Consider the following 15242-nt stretch of genomic DNA (forward strand, 5'->3'; position numbering starts at 1 on the left):
ATAAGCTGATGTGCAGTTGTGAACAAGTAGACAAGTGAGAGAAACTTCTGCCCAAGGTACTGATACAGAAATTATCTCTGGATGATAAAATACAGCAAGTGGCAATCAACCTTGAAACCTAGGTTAAATACAGGATAGGAATTTATGACAGGAACCTGAAACATACAACACAATTTTATACAGGACAAAAGGTGTTACTTAGAACACCTTCCAAATCCACAAAAATTGGAAAACTGAACTGTAAGTGGCAACTACTATACACCAGACCATACATAATTACTAAAATCCGCTACCTGGGTGCATACAGATTGGTACATATGAACACGGATAAAGACAACAGCCTTTAACCACACAAAGACTTGAGAATGTTTATATATTGAAGAAGGGCTGTATATCCTCTAAGTGGTATACATGTATAATAATATTAGATTGAGGATACTGGAAAGTCACATTCCAGAATTTATGTTAGTTCTTAAGGAAAATTTTTGTTTGTGTTTTTTCTTATATGTCAAATGTGTAAACAATGAGTGGTTGTAACAAGGAATAATTTTACTTTTAAGTGTCTAGAGACGACGGTCCTCTAAATACAACATTTCGCCATGCGTGTAGCCCAGTTGCAAACAAATAAATGAACTTGTGAAACGCACGGTAGTACACAATGCAATACACGAGTCGCCACAGCGCAAGGGGTATCAAAGAGATGCAGCGCATGCGCATTGGGGAGCAAACTGATCAACAAACCGCAAGCGCATGCACGCCAGACAGGCACAGCTGGAAGTGTTGGAGCACCAAAAACAAACAAATCTGATGAGCTACAGCGCGCACTAGCGTTTGTAAAGCCTATTGATTAAACAGGGACATAGAAAATTAAGAGAGAATCTATACTACGACTATCTACACAATACACACACACACGAAGGTAAGCTAAGGAATTATACACACAGGAAATGGACGCTGAACTACGAGATATTTACCTAAGCTATGCACAATATTTACAAATTTAAGTATTGAAAGTGCATGCACTAATTTTACTTGATTGACTAGAAAAGTCTTGCTTCAGGTAAACAAGCGAGTACAGCATAAGTGGTAAACTGAATAAGAGGTCGCACCATGCCTCTAATACACTTTATCTTTCAGATTTATAAGAGAAGTAGAGATGCACACATGACATTAAACAAGTTTTGTGATAGCTGACAGCACACTGAAGTGAATGAAACACGGTTGAATTTATGAAAAAGCAATTAGTAGCCATCAAGCCACTGTACACTTATCTATGAAGATTTAGTTTCAAGTTAGTATTAAGTTTTTTCTTCTAGCGAACAGTGTATCGACACGTCGTAAAGTGAAGAAAGATAAATGCCTGTAGTGTTGGGTACCATATAAACATAAAAAAGGACCACACCACAAGTAAATATAGCTGTAAGTTTATGATACATATGAATGTGGTATTGTGAAAGAATGTGAAGAAGAAAACAGTTGCAGTCTGTCACATATCATGATGCTGAACTAAGGTTGATTACTACCAAATAATCAAGGGGTCGAAACCTAACTACTGTGAGTGTTGGATACCGATGAAAGCGACAAACACCTGAATTACATTGAAATTATTATGCACTTATGTAAACATTATTTTACGATCATTAACACGTAACATATCGTATTGATGATACAAATCTGAATGATTATCCTTCATACAATAAACATAACACGTAAATATTGAGCTGCACTTTTAAATACTGAATAAGTATTTGCTGTGATTAGTATCGTCAGATCTGAGTTGTATTTATAAACAACAAACTATTTGGTTCTTGGGTTCACAGTTAAGTCTATTAACGAGACGTAACTGAGCACATAAATGCCTTTCTGTGGAATTTCCTCAACACTGTATTGCGTAGATCAATCCTGGAGATTGCTAGAGAGGCAAGGCCATGCATAGTTATCTGAGTGGCGCATAGTATCTATTGCAGCTACTATTGTTTACTTCTTTGATTCACTTGAATTATTATTGATAAATATGCTCCAACAAGAAGTCATTGTAAATTGAAATGAAATGTATATCAATTTAAGCCATAAATGGAAACTAAATCTGTTATTGTATGAATGTTATGTGAAGCATGTATAACCAAGCAACAGTAAAATCTCTTCTCGTATGATTGGAATCGAATAATGCAATGAAAGTGAAGACAAACTGACAAGCAATGACATTATATGTAAAAAGGGGAGAGAATATGTTGCAGACTATAATGTACAGGGTGATTATAATTAAAGTTAAACTTTCAAAACGCTGTCGAAATAACACCATTGGTCAGAATGACATCAAATTGCAACAGAATATTATTGGAGAAGGGGGAAAAAGTATGGTAGAAGAAAAAAAATAGTGTGAAAGTCTATCACTGTATGTGTCAGACTACATAAATGAAAACACCTGTCATGCACACAACCCATTGAAGTTAATATAAACACGACTGGTACATGGCTTTTCCTCCTTTCGTGTCTGCGACATTCGTCATTACTGTCTTAATACAGCATCATGCTCTGCTTGTAGAGCTATATTACAAGAACGATAATTATGCACACGTCGCTCTGCAGAAGTTCTGAACACTGGCAGGTTTGAAAACAGGCGTTGGTTCGATGACTGCCGTGGGTCTGGAGAAAATGATTCGGAAATTCGAAAAGACAGGTTCTTTTGGTGTGCAACCTGGTATAAGGAGGAAACGAATTGATTCGACGTCAGTGGAAGCAGTGGCCACAGCAGTGGAGGAGGAGACGAGTTGTGGTGTGCAATGTGTAGTGCATGGAGAATTGACCGAACATTGGACATACCCATGAGCACGGTTAGTAAAATCCTATGAAACATCCTTCTTTACTATCCATTCAAAATTACCCAAGTGCATGAGTTGCTTCCTGTTGACCTGCCAGCGAGAGACCTTTGTTTTAGAATTTCTTGCTCCCATGGAAGTGGACAATGATTGGCCATGGAAGATTTTGTGGACAGATGAAGCCCACTTCTATCTGACAGGATAGTTCAATACACAGAATTGTCGAATATGGGCAACGGAAAATTCACACACAAAACAACCAGTGCCACTCCATCCTGAAAAGGTCACTGTGTGGTGTGGGTTTGTGGCATCGTTTATCATAGGGCCATATTTTTTCGAAGAGACAGGTGTTTCTGGTCCTGTTAATTGTACCGTCACTGGCAAGTGCTATGAGTGTCTTCTGCACAACCACGTCATTCCAGCTCTCCAACAGTGTGGATGTGTGAATGGGATCATTTTTATGCAAGATGACGCACCTTTGCATATTGCAAATTCAGTTTAGCAGCTGCTGTAGCAAGATTTCAGAAATTCTAGAATTATCAGCAGTAAATAATGTTACACTAAATACAATGATGTTACTTCCAACCACAGAGAAAGAAGTCAGTAAAACAATTCAAAAACTAAAAAATAAAAAGTCAGTAGGCTTAGATGAAGTACCATTGTGTGTACTGAAACAATGCATAGGGATTATACAAGGTCCCTTAACAAATGTAATAAATGAATCTTTCACATCAGGGGCATTTCCAGAGCAGTTAAAACAGGCAAGAGTTGTACCTTTGCTTAAGAAAGGTAATGCAGGAGACGTAGAAAATTACCGACCCATTTCCCTTTAGTCAAGCATTCTCAAAAATAATAGAAGCCATTATGAAACACATATTAATGAATTACCTGAATAAATACAATCTTTTAAGCGAATCACAGATTGGCTTCCGAAGTGTCAAAAATACAGAGTGAGCCATAGTAGAATTCACAAAAGTTGTACCTGAGGCTCTTGATAAAGATGAGTGTGAAACAGGCATATTTTTCGATCTTTCTAAGGCGTTTGATACAGTTGACCACAAGATTCTATTAAATAAATTAGAAGCATTAGGAATAAGAGGGGTAGCTTACGACTGGTTTTGATCGTACCTAACAGATAGAGTACAAAGTGTAGAGAAAATGCATACTTCAAATAGATCTAAACATTTAGTAAAACACTTATCAGAACCAAAATACATTAACATGGGGGTTCTGCAAATAGCGTATTAGGACCAATAGCGTTCCTGATATACATCAATGACTTTCCCAGTAGTGTTACTCATGGTGAAAAAATCCTCTTCGCTGATGAAAGCAGTATTATAGTAACTGAGAAAACAAGAGAACTCCTTGTCGAGAAAGCAAATGAAACTCTCAAGGAAGTTTATGATCGGTCAATAAGTAATAAAATGGCATTAAACATAAAGAAAACTAATGCCATGAATTTCAGTTTGAAGAGGAAGAATGATGATGTTAAATTAAATGTAGATGGCACTTCTATAGACTGTGTATCAAACGCAAAATTTCTAGGAATGAATATTGATTCTCAGTTGAAGTGGTGTGAACACACAAAGGTTCTTGCAAACAGAATGTCGTCAGCATGTTATGCCCTTAGAGTCCTATCATCAGTGTGTTTTAGTTACGTATTATTCATATGTACACTCAGTTCTTACCTATGGAATTCTTTTTTGGGAAACAAATGCACAAAATATTAAGACACTTTTCAAACTCCAGAAAAGAGACATAAGAATAATAACCAAAAATACTAGTCGAGCTCATTGTAAAGATCTGTTCAGAACACTGAGGATGTTAACTGCTCCATGTGAATACATTTACCAGTCAGTTGTACACATCAAAAATAACATTGGTAGTTACTGCACAAACAGCTCTGTCTATGGCCATGCAACAAGAGATACACTCAACTTACATTTACCAAGAAAAAAATAAACATAAAACTCAAAACAGCATTTTCTACCAAGGAATAAAACTCTACAATAAATTACCAAAAGAGATTAAAGAAATTGCCAAAATACACTTATTTAAAAAGGCAGCTAAAAGGTACCCATTATGCAATACATTTCATATACTGAAGGATTACTTAGCTAAGACAGAGCAGGGATTTGATAAAAAATGTTTTACAAAAAAATAATAATAATGATTATAAAATGTCCAACACTCCACATAACACCTTCACTTTATGTTTTTTTCCTTCTTTTTTCCTTTCTAGAAATACTTACCCCCAAGCTATGCACATCATCCTCTTTCTGAGCTCAACATCTCACTCATTATGGAGGGATGCTGACTCTGTTTTTCAGGATAGCAAGTGGGAAGTTGAAGTACAGAAAATGGCCCAGAGATCACCAGTGTGTGTGTGTGTGTGTGTGTGTGTGTGTGTGTGTGTGTGTGTGTGTGAAGTTTTATGAAACAATATGTGTATAGTGTGTGCAATTACTGATAGTGAGATATAGTGAACAAAATGGCATTACATTATTTAATAAGTTATTTGTAAACAGGAGTATATCTAATTATTGTCCCTTAACAAGAAGTCTGTAAATATATGTGTATACGAATTAGCTTATTTTAAATTAATCTAAATTTGTAAATACTTTGATGTGTCCTATATCCTTGTAAAAAGAGATGAATAAAGCTACTACTACTATTACATTTCCCTACAACCATGGCCGTCCCGATCACCTAATCTGAAACCATGTGACTTCTGGCTGTGGGGCTCTCTGAAAGATGTTTTGTTCAGTGTTCCGATTGCAAACTTAGCTGCACGAAGGAACGTATTGCACAACACATTCTGAATGTGACCCTGGAAACACTTTGATCAGTTGTGGAACATGCGATTTCTCGATTTCAGTTTGTTGTAGATAACAGTAGACAGCATTGAACATGTTTTGCGCCAGTAACATGGAAATTAATAATCCAAATTTATTTTGACTGATACTTTTTATACGGTTTTTGGCCTCGGGACATATAAACACCGATGCGATTCATGGTCTTTATGCGGTTTTTGACCTCAGCACAATTAAAAACCTATTTTTCCCATCCGATGTGATATGACCTTCCTGTGGTGGATTGTCTTAAGTAACTAACCGTATCATACCTCTGCACTCATGCACACTGAGTAGTACAGTTTGTTTAATGCCAAACATACACCTTAGGCATTGCTGTATGATAGATTCGTCATTTGTAGTCGACCGCTATTAAATTATCATACTAAAACGCCATCTGTTTCTACATTTTGTAACTATTTATTTTTCTTCTGCCATACGTTTTCTCCCTTCTCCGACAATATTCCATTGCAACTTGACGTCACTCTGACCAGTGGTGTTATTTCTACAACGGTTTGAAAGTTTAACTTTAATTATAACAACCCTGTATATAAGCGACAATAATGACATGTCAGCAAATGAATAGGATAAGTGTATTTTTTAACTGTATTTGTATTTTATTACGTGATTTGTACAGTATGTAGAAAGGATGCTACAGAAACTTTACGTAATGCAACTGTATGAAAGACACTCAAAAACAAAAGTCAAAAACGTACGAAAACTGGCTGCAAAGTATTAAGTGTATGTGTCTTAAAACAATACGTGAGAGTGCATGTGGTAACTAAAAATGGCAATACTTTGTTTAACATGAATTTCCTGTGCTCGACAACGTCGTAAAAGCAGCAAGCAACTTACCTTGTCAACGGATGTTGGATGTACAGCTGGTCTCCCCACTGAATAAGTTGGAGTGACGACGTGAAGTAAATTTCTCGGGCCGCTGATATGGAAACCAGTTGTCACTGCAGCGAAGATTTCACAAAGAATCACGTCACGAGCTTCACGAATATGTGCAGTGAAAGCTACTGTAAATGTACGACATGGACGTTGTGCTGTGTGTGCATGCTTCGCAAGCTAAGCAGTGTGCAGATGCTGACTGACAACAATGGGACTATGAGGTTACAGCAAGCACTTTGTTGAGGGAGAAAACTTACATATGTATATGTTAATAGAATTTGACATGCTGATATAAATGGATAACCATTCAGAATACCTCCAATCGCAGAAAATAAAGGCTATGCCCATATCGACCAGGATTATCAACCCTCAAAACAGGAAATAAGCTCATACACTGTGCACCTCCATATGATGTAAGTGCACAGTAGGGGCTAATTGTGTTGCATCATATTATTTTTTCGTTCTTCTCTTTTCTTATATGTAAGGTGTATGTTAAGTGAATGGATTACAAACACCAACAAAGACAAGTTAATGAATTGTTTTGTGGCAAGTATAATGTTTTGATACATCTGTATGAAACAAAATAAGAAATACACTCTTCAATTTATTAATTCCTGTATTCGCATCTGTTTGTTTCGGAAAGTGGTAGGGTACAGAGGTATGCTTGGATCCATCGTACCGCCATTGTTAAAAAATGTGTTTTTCAACTGTACATTAAAAGTTCCATAAAAAGTTATTGGAAAGGTAAAAATTATTGGTACGTTCAAGATGTACATCCCTGTCTGTTCATCATTTCACCCTGCATCAAGAGGTTCACAGCAGACAAGAAGAATTTACGCAAACAACGGAGGAGTGATCCTGCATTGACATTGTCATAACCAAGACTATAAACAGTGGAATTAGTGTGAAGCAGTACATAACGCAAATTACGAATATTGACCTTGAATGTATTGATACTGAAGGTCTGTTGATATTGGTATCAGTTAAAATTCACCCAGGACTGTGTACAGATTCATACCTTACCTTCAGATTTCTTTCAACTATTCTTTCCAATCAGTTTTTCCAATTCTTCATGCAATTACATCCCCACACCCATATACCACTATTCAGCACTCTGCCTTCCAATGAGGTCTCTCTTGACACCACTGCAATCGCTGATGGCGGTGGTTTGGGGTTACTGGAACTCAAAGTGCAGGACGTCTGTCTTGGAACAGTCTCCGGAGTGACCAGTTCGTAAGAGTTCGTTGTGTAACTGTGGTGTTAGCAACTGCCCAAATTGCTGCTGCAGATGCCGCATGATGCACCAGAGTCTTCCCTTTCGTTAATATTACGTGACCACCTGGAGCCCGGTCATCTTGCAACTGTACATTGTCGTGACCATCACTGAAAGTAATCATGTACAGTTGCCATATTACTGCCAAGTCTTTCTGCAGTATTGCAGAAGAAATATCGAGCTTCTCGTAGCCCTAATGCACGGACTCATTTAAACTCAGTGGAGAGCTGATAAGGGCTTCTTTGTCTCCTTAAAGGCTTTCTTGACTAACATCAACTCACCAAGAGCAATTTCAAAGGTAACTAATGCTCACGATCGTTACAGCATGTACTTAAAGCAAATCTCATCTGCATTCTTCTAGTGGCTCTACTAGTGCCCATCTTAAGCGATTGGTGCGACATTTGACTAGACATCATTTTTCAGCTGCAGGAACACATGTACCATCTTTCGTTTATGTCGCATAACTCATTCTTGGTGTTGCGATTTTTTCATGTCAGTGTACACGTCAAACCTTTCTATTGTCACATTATGATAAACTTCTCTTATTTGCTTCATGAATATTACAGCTGGTAAACTCCAAGAGAAGAAACCAAATGAATAAATAGCAAGGAAAATTGTACAATTATGGAAACTGGGTAATATGCAATTACAGGAATTTTGCTGTCTACACTACACTATAAGAGAAGAGGTAAGGATTGCACTGCCTAGTTTTTCTTTCCTGAACATAGAGTGGTCGCATATGCGATTTGTACTCTTTCAAAATAGGTAATGCTTGGCAGTTCCAATTCTGAAAATTCTTACAATAGTTAATAGCTTTAACAGAAGTAAGTATTTAAATGGTTGACTTCATATGAGAACGTGAATGTCGCCACGCTTTTTGATGTTTTATCTCAGTCATATTGTATTCTAGAACTTTCTTGTTCATTAATTGTAATCATTTGTGTGCTGATGTTGAGCTATGTTAACTGATTTCACATATGTGATTTCATTCATTTTGCATGTTATGGAGAGGACTGGGATATTATCTAAAATGAAGCTGCAAACTTTACATGAAACAGAATTTAGTGCTGATGAGAACAAATATGCTGATGTGGCTATACATGATGTAAGCCTATTGGCTCATGAAACTGAATTATGTGCTGAAAGCGAAGTAATTAATCCTATGGTTAATCCAACCACAAGCCATATATCAGATACAAATAGTGCATGCATCCCAGTTTGGTATGCAGTTTAGTGGATATCTTAAAGCAAATGTATGATCAGTTATCATCTCAAACAACAACCTTATTAGTTCTCATCTACACTTTCTTCTAAATTCTCATCTCAAATGTCAACCACATTTGACAAGATTTCTTTCCAAATAACAAGCTTAACTAATAATGTCTCAAATTAAATATTACAGCAAAATGCTACAAAAGTGATACTGAAAATTTGTCTTTACAATGCAGCACTTTAACTTGAAAGATACTAATGCATGCATGGGACTCCCCAACACAATGAAAAAACTGTCTGACAAACAATTCCAAATCAAAGAACCTATTCACAAGCTGGGTTCCAAGGTAAAGACTTTCATTGCAGAGTATGAGACCAAGATTAAATTCCAATTTTACACACAAAAAGTAAGTTTCAAGAAAATTATACCAAGAGGATTTCAAATAGGGAAACGCATGTCAATGAAAAGCTGAATTCAGAATTTCCACATTGTGTTCAGCAAATGGTTAACGAGGTATTATCACAGGCAGGAACTTTGGGGGAAACTATTAAAATGGTTTTAACCTGAATTAAAATAGCTCTAGACAAGACTTGTCGAAGTGGCAAGAAAATCTCACTTCACAAGTTAGTGACATCCAACAGTAACTAATGTCAGCTAAACATAAATTAACTAACTCGAACAACTTTATTGTTAGAGTAGTAGAAAATCACAGTAGTCCTGCAATATACGAGGCTCGTTCTGTAAGTAATGCCTCCTATTTTTCTTTATGGAAGCTACAAAAGATGCATAAATCACAACAGCACAGCTAAATAAAGCAATATTTCAGCTGCAGACTATCATTTTTCCACATAGTCACCACCATTCGTTATACATCTTTGATAGCGATAAACCAGAGCCTGTATGCAGCGCTTGTAAAAATTGGAACCAGATGAGGCTAACCAATTCCTTACAGTTTTGACAACAGCATCCGAGTGTTGAAAATATTCGCCTCATAGTCCATCTTTCAGAGGTCCAAAGAGATGGAAGTCAGAAGGCGCTAAATCTGGACTGTACAGTGGATGTGGTAAGACAGTACAGCTGAATTTTGCAATGAGCTGCACGGTCGCAGAACTGATGTGGGCCTGACATTATCATGTTGCTGGTGGAAGTTGGTCTTCTTCTCTGGCCTTACCCTGGAAATTTGGGCTTTTATCTTAGTCAGTGTTATCTTGTAGTATGTTGAATTGACAGTTCCTCCAGACACCAGGACATCCAAAAAAATTACACTCTGGCTGTCCCTGAAGACTGCATGCATTACTTTGCCTGCAAATGGCTGTGCCTTAAATTTCTTCTTTGTCGGAGAATTCGCATGTCTCCATTCCATGGACTGTCTTTTGGATTCCGGTTCATACTGGTGACACCACGTCTCATCTCTGGTGACGATGCTATTCAGAAAATTGTCACCTTCAGCTTCATAGTGGTCCAGCAGGTACTGACAGATTTCTATTTGATGAGTTTTTTGTTCTTCTGAAAGCATCTGCGGGAACCATCTCACACATACATTGCTGTAAGCAAAATGTTACAACATTCGAGTGCGTTACAGCTGACTTTCAACTTTACACACAATTCTCTGGTCACTACCCAAAGATCAGTTGATCAAGACGCTCTTCATTGCGAGGGATGACAGCTGTGCAGGGTCAACCAGGCTGTGACTTGTCATGCACACTCTTTTCACCACCTTGCAAATGCTGTACTCATCGCCTCACATTGCTCACGTCTATTATATCGTCTCTATACACTTTCAGCAAGTGTCAGTGGATTTCAATCAGTGCAGTTTCTTCAGCAGTGAGGGATTCAATCACACGTCACTGTTTTACATGCGCATCCATATCACACTCCATTTTGGAACACTCCTCTGCTGGCGCCAGCTACTGCAAAACAATAGAACCACCTGCAAATGAAAGAGGTTCAAGTATTAGCCCTACGCCAACGACAACTGGCGCGGACATCCAAAGTCATCAAAAAAAAAAAAATAGGAGGCATTACTTTCGGAACGACCCTTGTATAAAATAAGGTATGGCAATGATTTAAACAACACAGGCAAGTCACCCAGCACTGTATTGTATGGGATGAGGACAGTACCTCACTTGTCATCTGTGCTGTTGGATAAAAGTCTATTAAAACATAGACAATTTCAAGCGTTTAATCGAGATAAGAAATGTTCCCACACATTCGTTTTTATTGTGTCTTTCAAAGGTGTAATACCGAAGTCATGGACTAACCAACAAACAGTTCAGTTCATTGCAGGTTTCAAACACAGCAAGGCCGCCCTTTAGGCCACAGAGACTACATAGAATTTTCAAGATTATGAGCACTTAGAGTGAGCGTTTTTTTAGCTAAGTATATGTGTTAATGTGTTCATAAAAGACTCCAAAAGGAGGTCTTTAATCCAAAACTGTTTAATAACAGACAGGGTACCATCCACAAGTACTCTGAAAAACAATTAAATAAGACTAATACTGGGAAAAGTCCATATCTAGTTGGGACATTATTGGGATATTGAAACTAAATTGCCACTGGGTCGTAGGGACAAATTGGTCCATGTACATGACAAAAATGTGGAACGCCTTACGTTTTTGCTCGACTCACTTGATCTCGTACGAAAGGATGCTAAACTGAATAATAATAATTACAGTGACAGTACAACTCAATCCACTTGCTGTACAGGCAGTGGTATAACAATGGGGGGACAAGAGAGATGTGAATAAATCATGTCACACAGCTGGGAACACCTCACATGTAAAATGCACAACAGATTAATCGTGTTTCACCAAATTCACATAAAAAGGAACAAAATGATAACCACTATCAACAAGAATTTTAGTAGTAATGATAATGGCACTTGCTCAACCATAGTAATCACTATGACAAAAATAGTTAGAATTCTGTTATGTGAAATTGCAACCAACCACCAGGTATAATAGTAATAATAATATGCAGGAGGTTTTTGCACAGAACTGTACAAATGACGGCGATTGGCAGACGCAGAACCCCATTGTAAACATGACTAAGGTGGCAGAAGAGCCATGGTCCACTAATACAGGGTCAACAAACTAAGTCTGAGCGCATTGCTCTCAAGTATTGATCGACAGTTGACATGGGGCAACAATTACAATACACTAAACTTATTACATTACAGTGATGACACTGACATTTGAGAGGAACTAACTACAGTCCATTTTAAATGTCATGTTCAGAATGAAGCCATAATGCATGAAGTAGTGGGAAAGATACCAACTATGATTGTATTAGACATGGGTGCTATTGTGAGAGTTATATCATCTAATTGGTTCAATAACATCCATGAGGTCATTAAAATACCCACACATTCTTTACAGGACTATAGAATCATCAGAGCTGTTGGTATTAAATCATGCAACGTCAAGATGCAAACTCAAGTGGAGATTAGACTAGGAAATGGAATAATAAAATGCCTGTTCCTAATTACAAATGGATCGGTAGTAGAATGCATTCTTGGCATTGATTTTATGTGAGAGAAGGATGCAATACTTGACATCCCATCAGGTAAATGCTTTCGCCTTTTTGTAGTCCACTATTAGCTGTAGCCAAACCTGATGTGAGTATGCATCTACTTTGGATAGGGACCATAATTAAGACCAATTTTCCTGTAAGAACCTGACCTGGAAACTTGGATGAACACTTGCAGAAGTTCTATGGAATTAAATATATTTCTAGCATAGATTTAAGAATTCATGTTGGCAGGTAAGTCTCAGTAAGGTACCTAGAAACCATACTGCCTTCCACGTCCAAAGATTTTTGCTTAGTTTCATTTTCTCATCGAGGAGCCTGTCTGTTATAAGTATACGAAGAGGATAAATCAAAATATTCATGTTACTAGTTTTGCATGTCAGACACTGATGGACTGTGAACATGCCCACACAGCCACAGAGTTAAGGACTCTAGTAGTAGTATGGGGATTTAAAAAGTTTAATTATTATATTTACAGAAAAAACCTGAAGTTTACTGTAATCATCAAATGTTGAATTTTTATTGTCTTGAACATTACTCCATCTGCACTTAATGTGTCGGTCTTTGTTTTTAAAAGAATACAATTTTGAAGTCATTCACGGGAAAAGTAATATTGTGGCAGATGCTCTGTCACATCTACCACAGGGCCTACCAGAATATACAGAACTTATAGAGCAATTCAATAACTACGACACTTTGGTTCATGAAGGATAACAGTTACTGCCAACATTACGTAGATATGTGCAGAAACGTGGCAGAACTACTACCGTCAGGTGGCTTGCGGAGTATGGATGTAGATGTAGATGCTTACTAACATTAATATGAGGTTAAGACACTACTTCCACTGAATCCTACAGATAAGCTGAAACAATATCATAAGTTACAGAATGTTGTTCTGTTTTATAGATATGAAGCATGATCTGACATATGATGCATTTGCATTTCAACTGAGTGTAAGGATGTCTTAATCTTATATTGTTATTTTCCAAATATGAGCAGACACATACACCAACACTTAAAAACATATCTTACAGGCCAAAAAAGCAGGGTCCACAAACAAATGCTGTATTACAAAGTTACACCCTTTAACACCTACAAAACTACTGCAAATCATCACAACCGATATAGTAGAACCTTTGCCATTGGCTGGAGGTGGAGTCAAATATGTGGTAGCACTGTATGACATTTTCACAAAGTACGTTAAATTGTATGTTCCCAAGTCTACTGCAGCAGCTCCAATTGTTAAACGAATATAAAACAGTTATATACCAACAGCTACCATGTCTGCCACTTTGCTGTCAGGTAATGCATAAAACTTCACTTGTCAAACATGGAATACATTTTTACATGAATATAGCATTAAACAGATACTCATATCACATTTTCATCTGGTAAGAAACTCAAGTGAATAAATGTTTCAAGAATTTAACAGGGTCGTTAGGACACATCCACACAGTAATCAAGCGAATTCATAGAATATTTAGATCTTTTTGAACAGTTAGTGAACAATTTATCGCTATTCAACACACAGTTCACTCATATGTAGCATGAAGGAGAAAAATGAATGGATACATAGTCTTCCACATCTATTCAAAGAAGAGTGTTCCTGGGAAAAGAATGTAAGAAATGTTTAGTCTTTCTCACACAGCAGGCACACCTGGCAAAAATCTGCTATGATAGATGATTCAGATAAATGCATAAATATGAGATAGAAGAGCATATTCTGTGGAAAACTCACCCAAATTCTACACCTCCTCACAAAAGAAACTGTAAATGGCAACTTTTGTATGCAGGTCCTTATAAGATTGTTAGAATTCCACATGACGGAATTTATCTCCTAGTTTATCATAATATCAATAAAATCAAGGTATTGTATGACGAAAATGAATTTAAGACATATTTATATAAATGAGTGGACTTATTTATGTTACATGTGATGTTATTTGTTTTAATGTAACTATTATTTATGATCTGTGACTGGATTAACCAAGTGTTGTCTGTGTAAAACTTAGTGCTAGATGATACAAAGGTATCTGTATGGAATAGAGGAATACTAGGACGCTAATGCTGGTAGCCTTTGGATATTCTTTTGGAAGGAAAAGTTTCAGTTAATAGTATCTAAGAAGGTTGAAACACCATTTTCTAGGCCTTCTGCTGCTTACACTATTCAAATATTTATTGCTGTTGTGGCGAAAAAAAGCGCTGTCATTGTAAGAGATACGGAAGTGAGTGAGTGTGCCTGGACTTATGCCAGTTCACTGTTACTAGAACCACATCATCATAATGTTCCTGTGTGTAGCATACAAAGTATTGCTCCATAATCTAAGAGTGAAATTAAAAATTGAAATAGCTTTTCCAAACTCTGTCAGTGTATGCTTCAGTACATTAATGTTAACATTGTGAAATCTCAGAATGATCAGATGAAGAAGTTTTACTAAATGTATTAGTTTAAGAAAAAATGACCCTAAATAATGGTGCTAGACAGCCAATAACTGTTCAGAATGTGCAATTGTATTTCAAAACCAATGATCGGTGCAATATTTTGGTCAAAATCGGCGTTTTTACGAAAATTTGAAGGTGCTAAACATTAGACTCAGAAAGACGAAAATTCGTATGCAGCCTCAGTTTGATATAAAAACATTAACTATGTGACTCCATTTAGC

Source organism: Schistocerca nitens, chromosome 2, assembly GCF_023898315.1.
Source record: "Schistocerca nitens isolate TAMUIC-IGC-003100 chromosome 2, iqSchNite1.1, whole genome shotgun sequence".
Taxonomy (NCBI): Eukaryota; Metazoa; Arthropoda; class Insecta; order Orthoptera; family Acrididae; genus Schistocerca; species Schistocerca nitens.